Source organism: Sus scrofa, chromosome 6, assembly GCF_054392235.1.
Source record: "Sus scrofa isolate SSC_HxYL_T2T_F1_AM1 chromosome 6, Sscrofa_HxYL_maternal_Yorkshire_Landrace_v2.0, whole genome shotgun sequence".
Lineage (NCBI taxonomy): Eukaryota > Metazoa > Chordata > Mammalia > Artiodactyla > Suidae > Sus > Sus scrofa.
Genome location: NC_139388.1, coordinates 59,438,912 through 59,464,073, shown reverse-complemented (window position 1 = coordinate 59,464,073; position 25,162 = coordinate 59,438,912). Strand labels below are relative to the sequence as shown.

The following is a 25,162-nucleotide window of genomic DNA, read 5'->3' as shown; positions in this document are numbered from 1 at the left end:
GAAGGGGTGGAGCATTGTTATTGCCTCATATAAATGAAAAGTCAGGGTCACCCCAGGGAGTTCCCTTGCGGCTCAGTGGTATTGAACCCGACTAGTATCCATGAGAACGCAGGTTCGATCCCTGGCCCTGCTCAGTGGGTTAAGGATCTGGCACTGCCACGAGCTGCGGTACAGGTGACAGACATGGCTTTGATCGGCATTGCTGTGGCTGTGGTGGAGGCTGGCAGCTGCAGCTCTGATTGGACCCCTAGCCTGGAAACTTACATACGCCTTAGGTGCTGGGCTAAAAAAAGAAGAAAAAAACATCATGGCCACCGCAGAACTTCAAGCATGGATCCAGGTGCCCATGTGCTATCATCCAGATGCTTCTGATGAGCCCTGGTCCCTCTCATTGACCTCATCCTCGCATGGGCCCTCTCTTCCTAGTGGAAATGACTTTGCGGTTATGTGAGGCCCACTTGGATAATCAGCTGATCGGGAGACTGAATTCATCCCCCTTTACCATCTAACCCAACATATTCCCAGGGCCTGGGAGTGAGGGCATCCTCCTTAGGGAGCTGTCCTACCACAGGAGGGAGAGATGCTGAGGAGACACCCCAAGGCCATCTCTGCTGCCTGTGATGGCTGGCATGGACGCAAGGGTGGCATGAGGCACGGCTAGGAAATGGAAGGACAGGGAGTCGCCGTTTAAGTGAACACAGACTGCCCGTCAGATGCGCTTCTTGGAGCCTCCCATGCACGGCTGTGTGTTTATGACAGTCCTGTTAAATAGAAACGCGGATCCTCGCTTTCAAAGGACAAAACAGAGGGTCAGCATGGTGGAGTGACTTGCGTGCGTTACACAGTAAGCCGGTGGCGGAAGTGGGATTAGAAGTCAGGCCTGTCTGCCTCTAAAGGACATTTAAAATAACCTGAACTTTATATTCATTGTATGCGTGTGTGTATATTCATATGTATTTCCTCCCTTTCAGAAAATTATTTTTCAAGTGTACAAGTAACGTGTAGATAGATTGTCCTTGCTGTTTTTGGTGGGGGGCTGTGTTTGCAGCATACAAAAGTTCCTGGGCTGTGGATCGAACCCGTGCCACAGCAGTAACAATACCAGATCCTTAACCACTAGACCACCATGGAGTTCCTATCCTTGCTTTTTAAAAAAGAGTGTAACAGGTCAAGCTAAAGTGTCCTTTGAGGAGTTCCCATCATGGCTCAGTGGAAAAGAATCTGACTAGCATCCGTGAGGATGCAGGTTCGAGCCTAGCCTCGCTTAGTGGGTTCAGGATCCAACATTGCCGTGAGCTGTGGTGTAGGTCACAGATGTGGCTCGGATCCTGCATGGCTGTGGCCATGGTGTAGGCCAGCAGCTGTAGCTCCAATTGGACCCCTAGCCTGGGAACCTTCATATGCCGCAGGTGCAGCAGTAAAAAGACAAAAAAAAAAAAAAAAATGTCCTTTGATTACCTGTCTGCAGTCTTGGTCTCTTCCCTGGAAGTAACCCCTGATATGAGTTTCTGGTGGGCCCTTCTAGACCTCGGTGGACAGTGCGTGCGCGTGTCTAGTGAGATACTGTATGCATAGTACCGTATAGTAAATGAGTAGTATTGTTTTGAGCAAGCCTGTGAGTGTGTTTTAACATAAATGGGATCATACTGTACATATTGTTCTACAGCTTGCTTTTTTAACTCAACAATATGTCTTGGAAATCTATCCAGCTTTATTTAAATAGCTCTGTACCGTTTCTTTTAAGAGCTGCAGTGGTGTTCCAAAAAACGCGTGTGTCTTTATCTGTTCTCCTGTTGCTGGACATTTGGGTTATTTTGGGCTTCTTTGCTCTTACAATGCTGCCGTGAGCGTCTTTATGAAGGTTTCCTCAAGTACGAGTATGTGTCCTTGGGGTCAGGAGGGAGAGGTGGAAACATCAGCTTATGTGGGTATATTCACTTTAATTGTAATAAACCCTTCCTGTAACTTTCCGTTGTTGTTCTATAACGAAGAGCAAAAATTCAGCAACTTCAAATAGTAACCCTGCTCCCGGAGTTCCCATTGTGGCACAGCGAAAACAAATCCTCCTAGTATCCATGAGGATGCAGGTTTGATCCCTGGCCTCGCTCAGTGGGTCGGGGATCCGGCGCTGCTGTGAGCTGTGGTGTAGGTTGCAGACTTGGCATGGACCCCCCGTGGCTGTGTCTGTGGTGTAGACTGACAGCTGCAGCTCCTATTTGACCCCTAGCCTGGGAACTTCCATGTGCTGAGGGTGCGGCCCTGAAAAGACAAAAACAAATCTTGTGCCAGTTGCTCTAGCCTGGCTTGTCTAGGGCTGCCCTGTGGTAGGCTGCAGGTCCGGCTGGCTCAGACCTGCTTCAGGTGTCTCATTCTGGGGCCCAGGCCAAGGAGGCTCTGCCACCACAGCAAGCAGCTCAGGCCAGAGCAGAGACACAGGCCTAATGGCAACACGCTAGGCCAACTAAGTCCCAGGCTCAGAATGGACACCCTGGTGCTTCCATGCACACACCATTGGCCAAAGCAAGTCACGTGACCACACAGAGCCTCAAGGGGCAGGGATGAGGCTGTGCCAAGGGCGTGAGAGGGTGTGGCCACACCAGCCTTCACCTCTGCAAGCCGTGGACAGAGGGCTTTCCCATACCCTCATCAAATGACACTTACTACACGAGCTTTTGCCAGTCCTCTGGGCGAAAGCTGTGTTGACTTTTCTTTCCAGAAGTCTTTTATGGCTACTACCAGCCAAGAGGCAGCACAATGCAGAGGGAAAAGCACCAGGGGGAAATCGGAAGAGCCTGCCACTAATTAACCCTCTTGCCATTCCCGTGATTTTAAAGTTGTTTCCTTTGTACAGATCACAGCTTCCCCACCTGTCAGTGGAACCCAGGACTTGGAGCCGTGGAGGCTAAGGTCTGAATCCCAGCAGCTCTGGATGCTTGTTGTATGTGACTGAACAAATCGCTTAATCGCTCCCAGCTGCCATCATCACCACTCTAGAAGGGGCTCCATAAGCTCTGCCTTCCCGACTTCTGGTAACAGGGTTCCTCTGAAATCCAGTATCTACAGTCGGCCTTAAAATAGGAAGGGCTGCTCATTCCACTCTCTCCTTTTATTTTAATTTCTATTTATGTATTTATTTTTTTGTCTTTTTGCCTTTTCTAGGGCCGCTTCCTGTGGCCATCTCTTTCCTTTTAGAGGTAAGGAAACTGACCACCCACAGGGAGGAACTGAGGGTGTGCTGAGCTGTGTGAGGAGATGGCAGGCCGTCCCTCACAATATAGGCCAGTCCCGCTACACTCGCAAGTAACAGAACCCCAGTGAAAACTGGTTTAAGGAAAAAAACATTGGGGAGAGAGCGCTTATTTCTTGGTTCACGTAACTGAAAAGTTCATCACTAGATCCAGCATCAGGAACGGCTGCAACAGGCCCTCGAACTTCACTCTCAGGAACACGTCTTCCTCTTTCTCCCATCTGCTTTCCTCTGTGTTGCCTTTATGCTCAGGCAGCTTCTTCTCCACTATGGCAGGGTCCCCAGGTGTCCTCTGGGAAAATTACAAAACGAAACAAAAAAGAGGCCCCTGGGATGGATCAATTACAAAAAAGCCACTAACTCTGGGTGTGTACATTTCAAAAAGGCATTCCCTTCCATCTGGCTGGCACAGTCCTGCATCCAGGACATAAGGTTTGGCAAGAGAAGCACAGGCTGAACTTGTGCAGAGCGCAGATTGCCCCGGCCTGTGCTGCAGCCCTGAGTATAGTGAGCTCATTATTAGCAGCTCCAGGTTTCATTTCTAGCAGCTAACCAACCCCAGGACCAAAGCAGCTAACCCCAGAAAAAGTCCCAAGATCAGGCGACACCAGGTCTGGGTCACGGACCTTCTCCTAATCCCTAGGAATTAGCACCACCGAAATCACACAGAATGAACACAGGACATTTAAGTGCCATTTCCAGGAAGAGGCCAACAAGACAGCCGATCCCCCTCCACAGCTTCAAGGAGATTGTGCGGGACCAAGAGGAATAACACACACATAGGTTAACCAGAGACTTGGAAGTTGGATTTGCACGCGCACAGATGCTAACTGTTCCAATTCCCCGCTTTTCAAGATGGGAAAGCTGGGCTGAAGGGGTCCTTCGGTGAAGTAGGTCTGTCTACCAGCCAGCATTGAAAGCTCCACGAGGGCAGTTTTCTTGGTCCCCACTGTTTCGTTCTTTGCTCTGTCCTCAGCTGGCAGCACAGAGCTGGAGCAGATGAATGGGTGAATGGGTAGCAGAGAGACAGGGCAAGAGGGACTCCAAGTGAAAACAAGAGAGCCCAGGTGCAGGGACATCCCCAGGATCACACATCCTTACGGATTTTTTCCCCTTTCGTGTTTTCTTTTTTACGGCCACACCCGTGGCATATGGAAGTTCCCAGGCTAGGGGTCGAATTGGAGCCACAGCCACAGCAGTGCTGGATCCTCAACCCACTGAGCAAGGCCGGGGATCGAACCCGCATCCTCATGGCCACTATGTCAGGTTCTTAACCCGATGAACCACAATGGGAACTCCCTATTGATTTTTAACGTGTAAGTTGTTTTTAGATTTGGCTATTACAAATGATACTATGATACACATCTTTGCGTGCCAATTTTCATCTCCCTCTGATTATTTCTTTAATATGAGTCCCTTGGAGTTGAATTCCCGGATGATGAACAAAACTTTGCAGCCAAAGCTAAAGTGGTTTCCACATTAACTCTTCTGTTTTGCTCCTTTCGCTAAAACCCAAGGGCATAGCGTTACAACAACTTAGCGATTCTTTTTTCTGCCCACCAAATGAACAACAAATGTTTTAAGGTTCTGCTGAATGCTGGTGATAGTGAAGCAAAACAGACATCCTGCCCATGCACGGCGTCGGCATGTAAATTGCTCCCACCCTCTTGGCAAAAGCAGTTTGGCAGTAGATGTCAGTGCCGGAAAAATGTTCGCACTCTTACAGCCTGGAAAGCCACCTGCAAGTCAAACAGAGACATAGCTACAAAGAGGTTCAACATGATGTTATTTAAAATGGTTTTTTTTAAAAAAATGAAATTACCAGGGTATCCAGCTAGAAGGGCATGGGGAAGTTACCTAGGCTACCACCACGCGATAGAATATTACACAGCCATTTAAGATGACATTTTGAAGAACACATATTAGCCTGGAAATGTTGATGGGATCATAGTCAGTGAACAAAAGTAGAATGCACGCAGCTCATATGAAGTATGAGTTTAACGATACTTTTAAAGACAAAGCAGAAATGCACCCAGCTGTTACAGAGAGAAAGAATTTGAAAGGCGGGAGTGTGGCTATTTTTTCCCCTACTTTTCTCTGTTTGCCGCCTGTGATTTCATGATCGTTACGGCAGACGGAATAAAGGTGCCCACACCTAGCCCCTGAAACCTGTGAATATGCTGATTTATGTGGCAAAAGGGACTTGGCAGATGTGATTAAGGATCTGGAAATGGAGCCAGACCCAGTGTCATCACGAGGGTCCTTCTAAGAGGGACAAGGGGGACCAGAGTCAGAGAAGGCGATGTGACAATGGAGACAGAAGGATTCAGGAGCCAAGGGAGGCAGGTGAATTCTGGAAGCTGGAAAGAGCTACGGAACAGATGTTCCCCTGGAGCCTCCAGAGGGAACACGCCTTGATTCCAGCCCAGGGATACTGATTTGGGACTTCTGACCTCCAGAACTCTGAGAGAATAAGTCTCTGCCTTTTAAGCCACAAAGTTTATGCTAGTCTGTTAGAGCAGCAGTAGTAAACTAATGTGATCATAGATCATCTTACTTTAAAAAGTAAACCTTGGGGAGTTCCCATCGTGGTGCAGTGGAGACGAATCCGAGTAAGAACAATAAAGTTGCAGGTTCGATCCCTGGCCTCGCTCAGTGGGTTAAGGATCCAGTGTTGCTTTGAGCTGTGGTGTAGGTCGCAGACAAGGCGTTGCTATGGCGTTGCTATGGCTATGGTGTAGGCTGGCAGCTACAGCTCTGATTCGACCCCTAGCCTGGAACCTCCATATGCCCCAGGCGCGGCCCTAAAAGGAAAAAACACTCCAGATTGAGGCCAGGGATCCAACCCACATCTTCATGGATCTTCCTCTGGTTTCTTGCCGCTGAGCCACAACAGAAACTACCAGCTCAGTAAGTTTCTACTCAGCAGCCACATCAAGAAAGAGCACATCCAGCTCCCAAGAAGCCCCCTCACACTCCCTTCCAGGTGCCACCCTCTCTCAAAGGGCACACTATACTCACCTCGAACTCGGTCGATTATTTTTGCCTCTCTGGCTGTTGGCTACTTTCTTTGTTCAGTGGAAGGTCTGTGAGACCCGCGCGTGTGGTTGCACGTGGTTGTGCCTCATTTCTTTTCCTGGCTGGGCCAGATGCCATCCCGTGAGCAGCCCACCATTAACTCATCTGTTCTACTGCCCGCGTGCGTCCGGATGGTTTTCAGGTTGTGGCTGGTGTGAGCAGTGCCTCCATGCAAGTCCGTGTCTCTTTCTTTGGGTGAACACATGTAAGTGGTTCTGGTGGATACAGACCCAGGAGGCGCAGGGGGCGGGGTGCAGATGGTAAGCCCCGGAGGTACCGCCAACCTATTTCCCAGAGCAGTTACACCAATCTGAACAGTGTGAGAAGAGGGGCTGCCTGTTTTTCTCTTGATTTGTCTGACTTTTTCTTATTGATTAGAAGGAATTTTGTGCCTATACTGCATAAGAATCTACCCCCATCTGCAGCTTGCCTTTTTAACTTCTTAATGGTGTCTTTTGATGAATGGAAATTCCCAATATAGTCCAACTTACCTTTTTTCCCCCTTTATTATAAGAACTTTGTTTTCGTTTTAAGAAATCTTTCCCACTCCAAATACATGAAAATAGTCCCCCATGCTTGCTTTTAAAATTGTTTTACCTCTTAGGTTCAGAAACATAACCCGTCTAGAATTTATTTTTGTAACTTGTGTGAGGTAGAGGCCAGTGAATTATTTTCAGGAGCAATTTACACACAGTGAAATGAACAGATATTATGATCTCAATTCAGTGAGTTTTGACTAATTTATACACTTGAAACCAGCACCTCCTTCAAGATAACAGAACACTGGAGTTCTCTCTGTGGAGAAACAGGATTCGTGGCATCTTGGGAGCACCAGACTGAAGGTTCAATCCCTGGCCCGGCACAGTGGGTTAAAGCTCCAGTGTTGCCGCAGCTGTGGCTTAGGTTGAGACTGCGGCTCAGATCTGATCCCTGGCCGAGAAACTCCATATGCCCCAGGGCAGCCAAAAAAGAAAAAAAAAATTATGACAGAACATCTCTATCCATCCAAAAGTTCCCTTGTGCCTCCTGCCAACTAATCCACAACCCCATAGGCAAGGACTATTCCAATTTCTATTACTAAAAAATAATTTTAGATTAATTTTGCTTTTTTTTTTTTTTTTTTTTGGCTTTTTAGGGCCACACCCGAGACATGTGGAAGTTCCCAGGCTAGGGGCCGAATCAGAGCTGCAGCTGCCGGTCTACACTACAGCCATAGCAACGCCAGATCCAAGCCGCATCTGCGACCTACACCCCAGCTCATGGGTTCGATCATGTTGAGGCCAGGGATCAAACCTGCAACCTCATGAATGCTAATCAGATTTGCTTCCACTGAGCCACAATAGGAACTCCTTTTATTCTTTTTTTTAAGTTTCGCCTTTTATTGGAGTTCCGTCATACCACAGCAGAAATGAATCCAACTAGGAACTGTGAAGTTTCAGGTTCGATCCCTGGCCTCGCTCAGTGGGTTAAGGATCCGGCGTTGCCATGAGCTGTGGTGTAGGTCACAGACATGGCTCAGACCTGGTATTGCTGTGGCTGTAGCGTAAGCTGGCAGCTGTAGCTCCAATTAGACCCCTAGCCTGGGAACCTCCATATGCCGCAGGTGCAGCCCTAAAAAGACAAAAAGACAAAAAATAAATAAAAATAATTTTGACTTTTATTGAACTTTATAAAATAGAATCATACAATACATAGTCTTCTGTGTCTGATTTTTTTTCTTGCTCCAAATCACATCTATGACATTCATCCATGTTGCTAAATCTGTCAATATTCATCCCTTTCTGTCGCTAGTGAGGTCTGTTTTATGAATGCACTACTGTTGGTTCCTTGTTGATGAAGGCTGGAGTTACTTCCAGTTTTATTTTGTTATTAATACAGATGCTCCAAACAATCTGACCTCAGCTTTTGTGTGGATGATATGTATCCACGTTTTCATTTCTCTGGGGTGAATTCCTAAGAGTGAAATTATTATGTTACAGCAGAGGTTATAGACCACACTTCCCTTCCTGTCTGTTCAAGGCCTGAAAATAGTGGCCTCATATATTTTGTCCAGCTTTATAGTTGTTTATATCCCGGGAGGGCAATTCTGGTACCAATTACCCCGTCATGGCCCTAAGCATGAGTTCCCAATATATTATGTTGATAATGAACAGAAATCGGGATTCAATGATGTCTCAGACAGCATGGCAGAGCAGGAAGAATGTATGCTCTGGCATCAAACAGAGCAGGTTTGGAATCCAAATTGACCACTTCTTCACTGTGTGATCTTGGTTGAATACTCACCTCTTTGAACTTGAGTCTCTGTAAACTTGAGGTTGGGTGAGATAACAGCATCTTCCTTAGGGGATTTTTGGAAGGATTGGAGATAACTTGAGTGCTTGTCTAATGCATAGTAGACTCAACAAAAACAGTCCATGTTATGTCAAGGGATGGTTTTGTTTCAAGAAGAGCATGTGAAATACCTAAAAAGGAGTTCCCGCTGTGGCACAACGGGATTGGTGGTGTCTTGGGAGTGCTGGGACACAGGTTTGTTCCCCAGCCCAGCATAGTGGGTCAAGGATCCGGTGTTGCCACAGCTGCGGCTTAGGTCATAACCACAGCTTGGATCTGATCCCTGGCCTAGGAACTTCATATGCCACGGGACAGCCAAAAAAGAAAAAGAGCCTTGAAAAACCTAAAAGACTGGATGGATTATGCATTTTAGTCAACAGACTCAATAAAAATAGACCATTTTCCTAACATGTTCTGGACACTGGGGATGTAATAGTCACTGAGAATAGACCAGGTCTCGTCCTCATGAGTCTGCCTTCAAGGGAGGGAAGATAAGCAGGCAGGAGCAGGTAACCAAACACATGGCATCACTGAATACTAGGAAGAAAACAGACGGGGCAGTGTTACAGAGAGCGACCAAGAAGGGGTAGGATGGTGCCTTTAAATACGTTGGACAGGGAAGGCCTCTTTGAGGAGGTGACATGGAGGGAGCCAGCCCTGCAAAGATCTGGGAGAGGAGCATTCCAGGCAGAGAGGAGCTAGTGCAAAGGCCCTGAGGTAGGAGTGAGCTCCCTGCAGGGAAGAAGCTGGAGTGCGGGAGAGGGGCAGGAGATGGGGTCGGAGGAGCATCAGGGCCCAGATCTTGCAGGGCCTTAGAGGCCTCAGGAAGGAGGGCAGGCGGAAAGTCCGAGTAGAGGGATAAGGTGATCTGACTGACATTTTAACAGGATCACTCTGGCTGCTGTGTGGAGAATGGGTTGCAGGGAGGCGGGAGTGGCAGCAACAAGGGAGGAGAGGAGGCCTTCAGCCCAGCACGGAAGAGGGGACAGGAGGGTGACTTTTGCTAGCACTGCAGCAGAAGAGATGGAAAGAAGAGACTAATCTCTTTAGCGGCAGAGCCCCAGGACCGGATGATGTATTGGATGTAGACGGGGGAAGAAGCACCACCAAGAACAATTTCTACATTCTGTCTTTTCTCTTTTCTTTTCTCTTCTCTCCTTCCTTCCTTCCTTCCTTCCTTCTTTCCTTCCTAGGGCTGCACCCATGGCACAGGGAAGTTCTTGGGCCAGGGGTCAAATCAGAGCTACGGCTACCAGCCTACACCACAACCAGAGCTGATTCAAGCCACGTCTGCCACCTATACCACAGCTGACGGCAACGCTGGCTCCTTAACCCACTGAGCAAGACCAGGGATCCACCTGCATCCTCACGGAAACTATGTCGGGTTCTTAACCCTGTGAGCCACAAGGGGAACTCCCTCTGCATTCTTTTTCAACTCAGTGGAGGGTGGTCCAACTTGCTGAGCGAAGGAAAACTGGAAGTAAAACAGGTGTGTGGAGATGGGCTGGGAGTAGGGAGCTCCTTGTAGCATTTGGGAAGCAGAGGTGGGAGTCAGGGCTGGAGACCCACGCTGGGGAGCCATCGGCTGACCGTGGGTTCAAAGCCATGACCTGGGCGAGGTCACCTGGGGAAAGAGCACAGAGCGCAGAGGAGTCCGACGGGGGACGAAGGAGTTGAGGGTTTGGCGTCACTAAAGCCAAAAGGACAAGTGGTTTCAAGGAGGTCCTATGTCAAGTGCTGCTGAGTGGGTGAGCAGGATGTAGGTCCAGAAGTAGCCCCTGAATTTACAACAGTGAGGTCACTGGTGACCTTGACAGAGGCAGCTTAGTGGAGTTGGGGACAGAAGCCCATTGTGCTTGAAGAGGAACTAGAACAGGAAAAAGTGGAAACAGTGAGTTTTTCCAACCATCTCAGAAGTTTTGCTGAAAAGAACAAAGGATGAGGTACAGGGGAGATGTGTTCTCAGGGGAACTTTGGGGGTGAATTTTTTAAGATGAGCAGTCTTAAATGCTGAGGCAAAGAGGCAGAAATTTACTGGGGGGGTCATGACAAGTGGCAATCTACACTAAATGTTACTTCTCTCAGTGAATGCTCCCCTTCCCAAATTTTTACCAAAAATGTCAAATATACAGAAAGTTGAAAAACAAATTTTAATGAACATTCATATAACCACCATTTAGATTCCATAATTATTAACATTTCAAATTCCGGATTATTTGAAAGTTGCAGGTGTAAATACTTCAGCATGAATCTCCTAAGAATAAGAGCATTCTCCTACATAACCGCAATAGCATGTCGTTATCACACCAGAGAAAACTAATGTGAATTCTCTAACGTTTTCAAGATCAAGTCCAAATTCATATTTTCCCAACTGCCCATAGACTCCCTTTCAATCCAGGACCCAAGCAAGGTTTGTGTAATTGCATTTGGCTGTTGTATTTCTTTAATCTCTTGTATTTTATTTGTTTATTTTTTGGCCATAACCCGTGGCATGCGGAAGTTCTGGGGCCAGAGATCGGACCTGGGCCACAGCAGGAACACAAGCTTAGGAAGGAGTCTGCTGGGAGTTCTGGCTCTAAAGTGGATATACGGAGGGAGTTCCCATTGTGGCGCAGCAGAAACGAATCTGACTAGTATCCAAGAGATGTGGGTTCAGTCCCTGGCCTTGCTCAGTGGGTTGGGGATCTGACGTTGCCATGAGCTGGGGTGTAGGTCGCAGACAAGGCTCAGATTCCAAGTTGCTGTGGCTGTGGTGTAAGCTGGGAGCTGTCGCTCTGATTCGACCCCTTGCCTGGGAACTTCCATATGTTGCTCGTGCGGCCTTAAAAAGCAACAGTAGATAAATAAAGTGGAGGCACTGAGCCTGTGGCTAGAGTAGCAAGGGAAGGAGAGCTAGTGCAGCTGTGTGCTGGCCAGGCACCCTTCCCTCTTCAGGAAGGGTCAGGGCTTCTCTGTGTAGGCTCTTCACGTGGCATGATTTGAGCTTCATCCCAACATGGTGGCCTTAGGGCTGTACATTGGCTGTAAGTCAGCTTATACAGCCACCAAAGTCTCAAAAGCAAATATTCCAGCAAGGAAAGCAGAAGCCACCCCTCTTTATGACCCAGCTCTGGCAGTCCCAAGGTGTTACTTGTGCCACACTATTGGCTGACGAAGTAACGAAGCCCTCCCAGGTTGTGGAGACCTGCCCCCAGAGGAGGGCCAGAGCCTGCGGGTCGGGAGAGCAGGGCAGCCACCTCCGGGACGTCCAGCCAGCCGATGCCTTGGAAACTGGACAAGCAGGCCCCAGGGATGCTGGTCTTCATCCAGCTCTGTGCTCCTCGGTGAGCAGCCACCATCTCTCCCAGGAGTGAGGGAGTCGGACGGAGGCATCGGGAAGGTCCCGGCTAGGGTAAGGCCTGGGGAGACACACAATTCTCGGAACTGCCTGCCGTCAGGGACAGGCTTGGCTGGCCAGCGAGGGCCACGTGTAAGTACAAAGAACAAAGTAAAGAACCACAGGGGAGGAGGGGGATGTGATGCCTTAGCCACTGTCACCCACCCCCTGCCCCCCACCCTGCCCTGCCCCGCCCCGTGGATCCCACTCAGAAAGACTTCTCAGCAACCCAAACTACCTTAAGTGAAAATGTCCTTCCTTTGCCCATATTTTATTTATCAAAGGTAAACCTAACTGTCCATCAGAACTTCTGATCAGGGTGAGACGCGCAGTTAACACACTGAGTGGAGACGTTTGTTTTTTTTTAACAGCCCGAAGCAGAGAAGTTTGATGTTTGGCTTAACCTCTGAAATGCGATCTCAAAGGAAATATATACTTTACATTTGCTTTTTGGAAGCAGTAAACATACCTTTGGAGTCTCCATGACTATGCGGGGGAGGTGGTCTCTGGGTCACTGCCTCCTCTTTTTAAGTAATAGAGTTTCTGGCCCATCGTGGGCCCCAATCAGTGTTGAAAATGTGAATGTCGGAATTCCCACTAGGAAGCATAAGGTTGCGGGTTCCATCCCTGGCCCCTCGCTCAGTGGGTTAAGGATCCGGCGTTGCCGTGAGCTGTGCTGTACGTCGCAAAAGCAGCTCATATCTGATGCGGCTGTGGCTGTGGTGTAGGCTGGCAGCTGTAACTCCGATTTGACCCCCAGCCTGGGAACCTCCATATGCCATGGGTGGGGCCCTAAAAAGCCAAAAAAAAAAAAAAAAGGAAAGAAAGAGAAAAAAAGAAAATATGAATGCAAAAATAGGGATCAGGGTTGAATTTGCTTAGGACTGCTGCCTGAGTTAAGCTTTAGAGTAAAGTTTAGGGGGCAGACGGTAGCATTGGGGTTTGGTTTTGTGTTTGTGCTAATCTGGGCTCTTCCTCCTCCCTTTCTGTTCTCCCTGTGTCTGGTCCTGCCATAGCTGTCTTAGTTCCCCTTTCAAATAGGCCAAACCTGTTGCCATCCCCAGGCCTCTGGTCTCCATGGGCAGCAGGGGGTGGGGATGGGGGCTTCCCTGCACACCCAAGCCCTGCCCACTTCTTCTGTGAGGCCTCGCCATCACCTCAAGGCTCAAGCCTCCCCTGCCACCACCCCACCAGCCGTGGTCTTCTGAGCGAGTGTTTTGTTTCTCTGAAGTAAGTTCAGACCAGCAGACCAGGAAGGTGCTCAAGTGGGTAAGATGTGGAAATTCTTCTCTACCTCCCTGCTCTGGCCTCTCCCCAGCTGCCCTCTAGAAACCAAAGGGTTAATGGTGAGCACAGAAGGGGTTCCCCAAGCTCCAGCTCCACCTGTGCCAGTGGTGCTCAGAGCCCTAAAAGTCCCGTTGAGGCAGGTACTAAGGAGTCAACGAGACGTTCAGGAAGTGCCTGGCGCAGCAGCCTCTGACACGGGACACACTGGCTGTTAGTACTACTGTTACTTACTACTGACCTCGGGCCTGCCCTATACTGCACTCTGGGCGCGCACACGCAGTCCTGCTTCCAATCTCCTAAACCAGATTTCAGCAGCGCTGGGATGGGGACCCAGCACCCTACAACCCACCTGTTGCTCCCAGGCCTGGTCCCTCTGTCCCTTGCTCAGTTTCCCCTCTCTGCGGCTCTCCCCTCTCGGCCTGAACCACCCTCCACCCACAGCTGCTTCGTGTGCACCCACATGTGACCCACTGTCCCTCCTCACCTCCCAGCCCCCTCTATCCCAGACTGTCCCCCACTTTGCCCCATTTCTGCCCCTGGGGTTGAAGGCGACACACATGGGAGGGGCTCTTAGAAGAAGGGCAGAGGGAGGCAGTCTCTTTGGGACCTTGGCACTGAGGGAAGGAAGCTTTATCTTTCCTCTCCCCTCCATGGGGAAAGTCAGTAGCCAGACTTGGGGGGTGGGGTGGGGGGGGAGATGGACAAAGAAGTGAGATTCCTGCCTGGAAGGAAATTCAGCCTCCTTTCAGCCCCTTCTAGGTTTCTTTGTCCACTAATTCCCCATGCCCCCCATCCTAGCTGCCAGAGCTTTTGAGGGTCAGGACAGGGGGAGTTGATGGGGCAGGGGTAGGACAAGGTGACCTTTCTGAGGCCGCAGCATCCTCTCCCCACCTCCCCGCACCCGGCTTCACACTCTAAATGTATCCCCAGCACCTGCTACCAACACCTGGAAGTGAGAGAACTGGGGGGGCGGCTGTGGGGCCTCATCCTCTGCCCGCCCCAGGTGCCCCCAATGATAGGTCTGGATCAGGGGCTCCTTGCCAGGGCCCGACCTCTTCTCTGGCTCCTTCCAGAACCCCTGTCCAGACCCTGGACTCTGGACTGGATCCTGCCCTTGCTCCCCTGAGAACCCAAGGTCCTTATCTGGAAAATGGGTGTGAGAGTCCTTCTCTCTTGGTTCAGAGCTGAAGGGGCGGGGGGGGGGGGGGGGGGGTGATAAGTGCACACACGTTGCGGGGGGGCGGGGGGGGGGAATTCAAGGCTTGCTCTTGGTGTTCTTCTCAGGCTCCAGCCGCCATACCTGCGCCTCCACAGCTCTGGCTCCCCTCTCCCCCATCCCCCTCCCTCGGTCCCCCTCCCTTCGGTCCTCTCGGTCCAGCTTTGTTTCTCCCAGTCCGGCCAGCGCCTCCCTCCCTCTCCCCACCTCACCCCAAAAACTTCTCCACCGCTCCCCCGGCCCGCTCCCTCCTCTCTCCCCCCACTCACCCCACCCCCGTCCTGGGCCTCCTCCGGCCCCCTAACCATCGCTGTCCTTCAGCCCCTCTTTCCAGCCCTCTGCCTACCCCCTCCTGCTCTCCGGCTTCCCCTCCATCCAGCGCTCCGGCCGCGCCTCCCCCTCGCCGCCCGCTTTCAGCCCGCAAATATTCACGGAGTGCCTCTTCTCCAGGCCGCCCGTCCTGTCCAGGACGCGCTCACCTCCCGCTCCCCTCTTCCAGCCTTCCCCGCTCTGCCCTCGGTCCCTCCCTCTCCTGCCTCCCCCTCTTTCCTTCCCTCTACTCCTCCTTCCCCCTCTCTCTCCCACCGCTCCCCTCCCCCACCCCTCGTTCCTCCCCCATCCTCACCCTTCTCCTCCCTCCCCTTCCCCCCCTTCCTCCACTCCTTCTCTCCTCTCCCCCCTCCGTTCCTTCCCGGGCAGCCTCCCCCCTCCCGGCGCCCTCCCTCCCCTCCCTCCCGCTTCCCCTCCATCATCAGTATTCCGCTCCCGTCTCTGCCGCTCTCGGCTGCTCTCGGTCGCTGCCGCACCGTCCGAGGCGGGGGCCGGGGCCGGGGCCGGGGCCTGGGGGGGGTGGGGTGGGGGGAGAGCGGCGCCGGCGGCCCGAGGAGGGAGGAAGGAAGGAAGGCTGGAAGGAAGGAAGCAAGGAAAGAAAGAAGGAAAGAAAGGAAGGCAAGAAGGAAGGCGGGCCGGCGGACGAGGGTGCCGGGCCGGGCTCCAGGCGGGCGGGCGAGCGAGGAGGCAGAGCGGCCCCCGAACCCCGTCGCTGCCGCTGCGGAAGCCCCCTCCCCATCCAGGAGCCGGGGAGGGGGGAGACCGCTAGAGACCCAGGCCCGGCCGCAGCCCCGCCCCCCGCGTCTCCCCGCTGCGGGCCTCGCACCCCAAATCCCTGGCCTCATTGGGGGGGTCCTCCCCCCGCGGGCCGGGCATGCTGCCCCCCGGAAGGAGCCCCTTTCCTCGCCGTGAGTAGCCGCGGAAGGGCCCAGGAGGGGGCGGGAGGAGGAACCATGGGGTGGGGGAGTGGGGGGCATTCTCTAATTGGGGGTCAGTGGTCTTAGGCCTCCTCCGGGATGGGGGGGCGGCGACAGAGGACAGTGGGCGGGGCCTGATGGAGAGCAGAAGCGGGTGGGGGAGGCGGTGTGGTGGGGGTGCTCAGGCCCAGGCCAGTTATGTGTTGGGGGGTCGCTGCTGCCTGGGAATGGTGGCGGGGGGTGGGTGGGGGGGGATGTACATCCGTCCGGCTGTCGGCTGTCGCTGCGTATCCAGCTGTGGGGTAGAGGTTGTCAGCTTGCGGCGGGGGGTGGGGGGTGGTGGCTAGCCGGATTGTAGGTCTGGACCCCCCCATTCTGGGGCGGGAGTCCGAGTCCTTCCCCCCCATTGCCCCTCCCACCCTCCACACCGCGGCTGCTTGGGGTGGGGGGGGCACGCCAGTGATGGGGAGGGGGGGAGAGGCGGGCACGGGGTTTCCTTGGTGACCGCGCCTGGCAGGAGCGGTTGCCGTGGCAACTGGGGAGAACCAGGGAGTTTGGGAAGTGAGAATGGGAAAATGGAGGGGGTGACTGGGAAACGAAACAACCCCCTCCCCAACCTTCAGCCCCTCTCCTTCTGCCCCCCCCCCAGCCTCTCCTGATGGGCGACCGAACCCCTGCCCCTCCCTCTTCCCAAGACCCCTTTTTTGGCCCCATTCTGCTGCGGGGACCATCTATCCTGGGGCACGTGTCTCTCTGGGACCACTACCCGCTTCCCACTGGCCTTCACCCTCTCCTCTCGGGGACCTCCCCTCCCCCGTTTGCCGCCCTCCCAAGCCTTCCCACCGTCACACCTGCTCTTCTAGGACCTTCTAGCTGCAGCTCACCTTCCCCTCAGGAGCCTCTCTTGCCCTCCATCTCTGACTCCCCGCCCCCCAACATGCCCTCCCTGATCCCCTCTCCGGGAGACCCCAACTTCAGCTCTTCTCTCCTCTAGCGCCCAGTCCCTACCCGGTTCCTCTCAGGACCCCTCATCTCCTCCCCTCTCGGCTTGGGACCCTCGGCTGGGCACGGAGGTGGGGCTTCTCCCTGGCACTGCCCGCCTCTTTCTTTTCCGTCCTTCTCTGCGCAGGACCCCCTTCTGTGACCTTTCTTCACTCAGACCCCCCCCATCTCAGTCTCCTCACTTCCTAGGGTCTCCTAATCCCAGACCCCCAGCCGTAGGGGGCCTCCTTTCCGGAAGCTCTCCTTCTCTAACCCTCTGCCTCTTCCAACTCCCCAGCGTTCCTGGGGAGCCCGAGGCCCAGGCTCTGCTCAGGGTTCCACCCACATTTCCAGGCCCCCACAGCCATGGGCTCCTCCTTCTCCTGAGCCAGGGGCCCCGGCCAGTCTCTCCCTGGGACTCTGGGTCCTGAGGCCCTTGATGCCCCCTCGCCCACCCGCCCCTACCCTCCTCGCGCTACCACTCCCATCTTCACCCTCTCCCCCGCCCCCGCGGCTGCTGCTCCTCGCGGGCTCCCCGCCTGCGCCCTGCAGCCTCAGGCCGCACTTTCTGGAAGAGACATTCCCAGGGTGGGGGAATCCCCGGGGGAGAGCCCAGCTGGGAGGCAGGCGTGGGGGAGGGCGCCTCAGGGCTGCCCCTCGGCCCCCTCCCCACCCCCTCCCCAGCTGGGAGCTGCAGTGGCGCCTCCGCAGCGCCCCATTGCTATGCGCCTCACATCCCAAGTCCCGGCCGCGCAGCCGCCAGACAGGAACTGGGGCTCCGGCGGCAGCTGGGAGTAGCCAGAGTCGCTTCCCTCCGGGTCCAGGCAGCGCGCAGCATCCTCTCCCCGCTAAAAACTAGCCCCCCGAACCAGGGCCAGGACCAGCCCCTCCCTCTCGGTCTCTCCTTGCTCTTTCCAACCTGCGCCTCAAAGCCTCCTTTCCTCCTTCCCCCCTTCCCCCGCTCTGCCCTGGGTTTCCTCTAACCCTGGCCCTTGAGCGTTCAGACGCACACTCAGAAAAGAGGGCTAGAGAGTGAAGCAGCCCAGAGGCGAGAGAGAGAGAGACCTTCGGGGGAGGCAGAGGCGCGGCCAGAGTGCGAGAAGGGGACCCACACCCCAGCCGACACACACACCATTTAGGGCATATCGCCATGGAGCCAGAGGGCGCAGAGTCCCTCGTCTCATTTCCGAAAGAAAGGCGAGCTGGAGAAGGAGGGGCCCGCACAGCGTGCTCACACGGCAAGGGCCGCGCCGCCGACGACCCAGGGTGCCGCTCGAAGGAGCCGAGGGCCTTCGGCTCCGGAGAGGGATGGGGGTCTGTGCACAGGCGCAGACACACACCAGGACACACTCAGGGGCATCAGTGGCAGCCAGAGACTCAGACATGGAGTCAGACCCAGTGACAAACTCCAGAGGCTGCAAGACCTGGACGTGCGGGCCCCTCAGCGGGAGCCACGGAGGGAGAGACAAAGGCAGCACCTGGTGGCGAGACCCCCGGCCAGAGAGGCCCTCACACATGGTCGCCTAGTGACCTCACACCTACAGAGAGACACACGGAGGTGGCCTCGGAGCTGTGGAGATGCAGCCCCAGGCGCTGCCCATACAGCCCTGCCCACGATCCAACCCGGAGCCCAGAGAAGGAGGCCCCACATGTGTGCTGCAGGGACCCCAGCAGCCGCCCTCCATGCCACCCAGGAGCTGTTGGGAGAGGGATCCCCGAGTCAGAAGGCTCCCCCAGAATTAAGGCACCAGGTATCAGAGGGCCAGTGACACGTCTCCTCCAGAAAATGGAGCCAGGGCCCGGTGAGCACCGAGGCCACATGGAAAGAGGCAGGGCTCCAGGTGGAGGTGCTGGGAGGGGGAGGGGAGGGGAAGCACTGGGTTCGCAGCCTCTTCCGGTGCCTGGGCTCCTCTCCTCCCCGCCCGCTGGGCTCACCTGTCTCTTGCTAGGATGGCTGCTCCCCTCTTCCTCATCCCTCCCAGCCTTCATCCCTTCCTCCACCACTCCTAAGGTGCCGCCTGGACCTCCATCTCCCAACTCTCTCCCCGCTCCCCGGGGCTGAGCCCTCCCCCCACCCCAGCCCCAGCCCCTGGCCTTCTGGTCTTGGCTCCTCTGGCCACCCGTGGCCTCATCGCCCTGTCACTGCCTCTCTTTCCGTCCCTACTCAGCTGCACAGGCTTTCCTCCTCTGCTCCCTCACCTCTGCCAGCTTCTCTGGTCGGTCTTTCTTTCTCTTCCCGCCCCGCCTCCTTTTCTCCCCACAGCTGAGGACTTACCCTGCTGTCCTGTGGACCTCGAGGGTCAATTTCCCCCCAGTGCTTTCAAAGTGTTTAATGTGTCACCAATTCTTTTTCAAAATGAGCGATTTCACATAAAAATCCATTCTTGTCACAAGAAAAAAAAAAATGTGTAACTACACGCGGTGATTTGTAACTAGGCTTGTTGTAATTAGTTTGCAAATATCGAAACCTTGCATTGTACACCTGAAGCTAACAGAATGTTATATTCAATTATATATCCACAAAATCCAGATTATCAGCTTCTTTGGAAAAATCCCCCACCTCTCGGGGGTAGCAGTGGGCTGTGCTCAGGTGCCCAGAGAGCCACCACTCCCTGCGCTGTTCTCACCTGCTTCGTCGATTTCATCTTCGTCTGTCTTGCCTGCTCGAGGCTATAGTCAGCTGAGTTTTCCACCTCTGCTATTTTCTCATCTTTTCACTCTCCACACTCCTTCCCTCTACCCGCCCCCCGCACTCTCTCCACACTCCTTCCCTTAATTTTCTTCCAGAATCTGAGCCCTTTTAACAAGGGCGCTCTTGGCCAGTGCCTCTTGCTCCATTATTCTCTGGGGAAATTTTGCCCCAGCTCCAAGCCTCCCTGGAACCAGGGGCTGCCTCCCTGCTACGCCAAGGGTGGGAAGACGCTTAAGACCACCTGGCTGCCAAGCACATATGAGTTCTTCTCAGCCACAGTCCCTTGCAGTGTCTAGAGCCAGTGTCGCATGGACCCACCATGTTGCAGCCCATCCTTGGCTGGCTGTCACCTGTCCCACGTTCCCCCCCACCCCCGTCAGATTGCAGTCCGCAGTCAGGGACAGGTTTCCTTGTGTGTTGGGAGCAAGCACACTTCTGGAAGTTCATCTGGTCCCAGTGCAGATCTCTCAGGGGTGGGGCTCTGTGCCAGCGGGGGAGGGATGGACTCCATTTGGTCTCACCTCCAGGTCAGGGTGCAGATAGCAAGGGTCCCCTTTGTGCCGTGACAGGGCTCAGCCCCAGCATTGGTTCCTCCACCATGACCCTGTAGGGAGAATGTTTCCTCTCTGGCAGGAAGTAGACAGCCTCCTCATCCCTGAGTTTAGGGACACTTCACCCCTGCTGGGGAGAAACTTCCTTTCCCTTCTCTCCCCAGTCCCTGAGAGTGGGGTGGCTTTGCCAGACAGGGGGGTGGCAAGACAGTAGAAAGAGTGACACTGGAGTTCCTGCCGTGGCACAGTGGAAATGAATCCAACTAGGAACCATGAGGTTGCAGGTTCGATCCCTGCCTCGGCTCAGTGGGTTAAGGATCTGGCATTGCTGTGAGCTGTGGTATAGATCACAGACAACGGCTTGGATCCCATGTTGCTGTGGCTGTGGTGTAGGCTGGCAGCTGTAGCTCTGATTTGAACCCTAGCCTGGGAACCTCCATATGCCGTGGGTGCGGCCCTAAAAAGACAAAAAAAAAAAAAAGAGTGGCAGGATGCCCCCTTGTTGCCTGGAAACCTACTTGCCACTGTTGTCATGGCAGGTGGAGGGGAGGGGCTGCATCCCAGGCCAGGGAGATGGGCTGGTGGGGGCCCTGCCGGCAGGGGTCCACCCCAGGTGTAGGCCTGCGGAGAGTGAGGACGCTGGGTGCTGGTGAGGGACTTGAGAAGCCTGTGTAAGACCCAAACGAGGAGAGAGGGAGCCAGGTGGGGCTGGGGCAGCGACTCAGGCCACTCCCTTCCTGCTCAGTTGTGTCCCCATGAACCCCTCAGCCCTCGCTCCTGTCCAAGGTGTGGAGCTTAGGCCCCGGAGCTCTTGTTCAAACACCTCAACAAAGATCAGAAAGCAGTCGCGGCCCTAACTTTCCCAGCGGGGCGACCCCAGGCCATAAACACAGAGGTTTGCCATCCTTTTGCCTGGAGCCCTGAAATGCAGGGCTAGAGATAAGCATGGGCACTGATGTCCAGGAGCTCCCTGGTGGCTCAAAAGGTTAACAATCCAGCATGGTCGCTGCTGTGGTGCAGGTTCCATCCCTGGCCCCCGTACTTCTGCACAAAAAGTAAGGCCAAATTAAAAAAAAAGAGCTGGCATGCACTGAGAGCTTACCCCGGGCCATGTGGCTTTGTTTTGTTTTCTCCTGGTGGGAGTCCTTCAAGGGAGGCATCCCTAGTTTGATAAAAGGGGGAACCAAGGCCGGGAGAGATGAGGTGTCCAGGCTAGAAGTGGCAGGGCTGAGACTGCAAACCCAGGCACGGGCCACTCTGCACACTGCCTCCCCCAGCCCAGACTACTACTTTCCAGAGGGGAAAGCGAGACCCGGAGAGGGCAGTGTGTTGGCCCATCAGACCCTCCAAGTGGAGATTAGGATCGTTAATGATATCAGTAATTCCATTGTTCATAATAATAGACTCAGAGGTTAAACTTTAAAAGAGACACTGGAGGTCCTGCAACTCATAGGTTCCTGGCTTCTCCATCCGCTCTAGACCCTTCGAACCCCAGAGGAGAGGGGACACACCCAGGCCCATCCTCATGGTGGAGTTTCCTCACCAAGGTGGGGTGTCCGGCTGGGGTTGGGGACGGGCGCCACAGACCCCTCAGGTGATTCTGCGGGCCCCCACCCAGTGGTAAATGGGTGATTTTTTTGGTTTGGGTTTTTGTTTGTTTTTGGGCAACACCTGCAGCATCTGGAAGTTCCCAGGCTAGAGGTCGAATCGGAGCTGCAGCTGCCGGCTTATATCACAGCCACAGCCACAGCCACACTGGATCCAAGCCACATCTGTGACCTACACCACAGCTCACGGCATTGCCAGATCCTTAACCCACAGAGCAAAGCCCGAGATCAAACCCGCCCCCTCATGGATACTAGTCAGGTTCTTAACCCACTGAGCCACAACAGGAACTCCTAAATGGGTGTTTTTGATCCATCCAGAGATGCTGGATGCACATATGGGGGCTGGGGGATAGAGTCACAGAAAAGATTTGTTTTCGTGACTCTGAGAATAAATGCTGTTGTTAATGATTTATTAAGGCCGACACTGTCGCCGAAGCGCAGCAGCTACGTGTCGTGTGGTTACCTTCACTGACAGAGCCCGGATGGGGCGGGGAGGGCCCCGGGGAGAAAGTGGCAAGTCCGAGCATAAGCCCAGGGCTCCCTGGCCATGCCCTTCCCACTTGCCCATGCTTCCTAGAGCAATGGCATGACGACATCCAAGAGGAGGAGGTAGTCACAGTCACAGAACTCTCCTGGGGCCCCGTGCTCAGCCTATCACAGATCCTGGACCACTGACATTCTAGGTCGACGAGCTATTTTCCACATTTTACAGATGAGCCAACTGAGGCCCTGGGAGGCAGTGTCCCCCTTCCAAGGCCCCAGGCTGGGAACTGTGGCCTGTGCAAGCATCTGACCCAGGCCTGCCCCCCTGTGGGGGGGCGGTTCATGATTCACCCAAAAATGGCATGTGGGATGCACAGTTAGGGACCCTCAGCCCCTTGCTCCAGGGGACATGCCAGATCTCAGCCCTGCGCTGGATCCACCCCCAAATCGGAATCTGCACCCCCGCAAAGCCCCAGCTGATCCGGACGCACCCTGCTGGCTGAGGAGCTCTGCTCCTGTGCAGCGAGTTTTCAACTTTCGGTTATTTTTAGCAGAAGCCTCTTTTAAAAAGACAGTTGGGAGTTCCCATCATGGCTCACAGGTAGTGAACCCGACTAGTATCCATGAGGACGCGGGTTCGATCCCTGGCCTCCCTCAGCGGGTTGGCGATCCGGTGTTGCCGCAAGCTGTTGCCGCATCGCTGCGGCTGTGGCATAGGCTGACAGCTGTAGCTCGGATTTGACCCCTAGCCTGGTAACCTCCATGTGACACACGTGTGGCCCTAAAAAAGACACACACACAATAGTTCAGAGTTCCCGTTGTTGCTCAGCAGGGTAAGAACCCAACCACTATCCATGTGGACGTGGGTTCGATCCCTGGCCTCGCTCAGTGGGTTAAGGATCCGGCGTTGCTGTGAGCTGTGGTGTAGGCTGGCAGCTGCTGCTCCAATTCAACCCCTAGTCCAGGAACTTCTATATGCCTCAGGTGCAGCCCTACAAAAAGTGGGGGGGTGCAAATTCTGCACACCCTGAGATGGAAAATAGATGCAGCATTGCCCTTCCAGGGAGAAGCAAGGGGAGCAGGGGTGAGGGAGGCCACAGTCAAGCTGGTTGGCACCACAGCCCTTTGTCCTGCGCCCCCATGCACCCCTGCGGAGCCTTGGCAATGACCGATGTTTGAAAACCACCAGGCGAGGTCCTAGCTCTCCTGGGCAGATTGAATCCAGCAGCACTGCTAGGCCGCCCCCACCTCCCAGAGTCACACAGAGGCCTGGAGGTTCATCTTCTTTCCATCTTGGCTCCTGCCTGGGAGCGGGTGTTCGCGGGTACAGCGAGGGCTCAGGACCTCACCGCACCTCAGCAGGCCCTTCTGTGAAGTGGGGCTGCGGTGGGTCCTCCCCTGTGGGCCCACGGCACCCCCAGCCCAGGCCTGGCCCGGAGCAGGCCTCGTGTGACAGGCAAAGCCAGCCTGGCTCTTGGGTGCCTCACCCTCACATTACCTCTCCGGATTTGATCTCCTCCAAAATCCTTCCAGAATCCAAAAGAGCCCTGCAGGGGTGGCTGGGCAGGGCGTCTGAGCTGAAGGAGTCCAAGTTTTGGGGACTCAGGCAGAACTGGTTCCAAGGAGGACCAAGGCTGAGCTGGGAGGCACTGGGATGGCCGTACCTGTGGTTCAAACACCACAGTCACGTGTGGCCTTCAACTTTTAGATTAAGGGAAACCCTCCGTTCAGTTCCTCCGTCACACTCACCACATGGCAGCACTCAGTGGCCACCATCCTGGACAGCACGGAGCACCTCTACCAGGGCTGGGGCAGCGGCCAGGGAGGCGGCCCACTCAAATACTGCAGGTGCCACACCAGCTGGCACACAGCTGCTGTCCTCCCAGCCCTTTGTCATGCGGTACCTGTTATCAAGTCCCTCTCTCAGATGCGGGACAGCAGGGTGCGTGTTCCCAGCGGAAACCTGGCAGCCAGGACCCGCGCGGACAGGGTTGGCTTCTTTCTCCACTTAGCAGCGGGGCCTAGGGGCCCAGCTCATACTTGCTGGTCACCTGCTGGCCAGACCCTCTTCCAGGCCCCCTTGCCACAGCCCTGTGCACGCTGACTGTCACCAGTGTCCCGGCTTAGAAGGGACAGCGGGAGCCCAGAGCGGGGAGGGGCTGCCCCAAGGTGGCACAGCCAGCCAGCGACTGACAGCCAGGCTGCAGGTCCCTCCACCACTGCTCCCCACAGTATCCGAGGTGCTGGCATGAGCCAGGGTGCCACCTACCAGCAAAGACTGGGATTGAGGGGTCCTGCGTCCAGCAGCTGCTCCCTCCTTCTCCCCCCAGCCTCCATCCCTCCCTCTCCCCTTTTCGGGCTTGAAGAATTTGACCCCTAGATCTTTAAGAAGAGCCTGGCTCCTCCCTCTGCCTCTCCTGTATCTCCAAGTGCTGCCACTTTTGCACAGCGGCTGTATCTTTTCATTCTTTTCCTCCCCTCTGTCCCTGTGGCCCAGGCCCCAGAGTTCAGCTCCTCCCCAGCCTCCAGTCTCTCCCAAGAGTCCGCACTCAGAGGGCTCCCCTGTCACAGCCCCCGACCCCCAGCGGCCAGCATCCTCGCCTCTCAGCGCGCTGCGGCGGCAGGACGTCTTTGTAACGGAGCTGGACGCTGCAGATCCCCACTCCCCTTCGCCTCTCAGGCTTCCAAGCCTAACGCGCTTTTCTTCACCCGCATGCTTCGCGCTGGTCCTTGAGCTCTCGGCTTCGTCGCCACCTCCTCCGGGCCAGGGGCGGTGCCCCTCCGAGACGTTCCAGGGCCTCCACCCCGTGCTCACCCGGTCCCAGCCTTCGTAGTCCCTCGTCGGGACCACGGACTCCCCGAAGACGGGCAGGTCTCCTTGGCCCCTGCGCGTCCGGAGCCGGCAGGGAACCCGGCGGCAGGGGGCGCTCGCCCCCTCCTTCATTCCGCGAGCCCTGCTGAGGCGCCGTGGTAGCGGGGCGGGTCCTAGGCACCCGGGATGCAGCGGGAGCGCGCCGGTCAAACTCCCTACCTAGGGAGCTCACCTTCCAGTGAGGGGACCGCGGG

The 25,162-nt window shown here is 54.8% G+C and overlaps 1 protein-coding gene across 3 annotated transcripts in view; it reads left to right on the top strand.

Moving 5' to 3' along the window:
- Positions 1–25,162, top strand: part of LRRC4B (leucine rich repeat containing 4B) — a 65,364-nt gene that overhangs the window by 7,661 nt on the left and 32,541 nt on the right. Inside the window, exon 1 of one of the 3 annotated variants that reach the window (XM_021094798.2) lies at positions 15,716–15,773. The exons of 1 other annotated variant lie outside the window; for it this stretch is intronic. The gene's annotated coding sequence lies outside the window, so the exon portion shown is untranslated. Of the gene's footprint in view, positions 1–15,715; positions 15,774–25,073; position 25,162 lie in introns of those variants that run through there. One more of the 3 variants, XM_021094802.2, reaches the window with a different exon arrangement.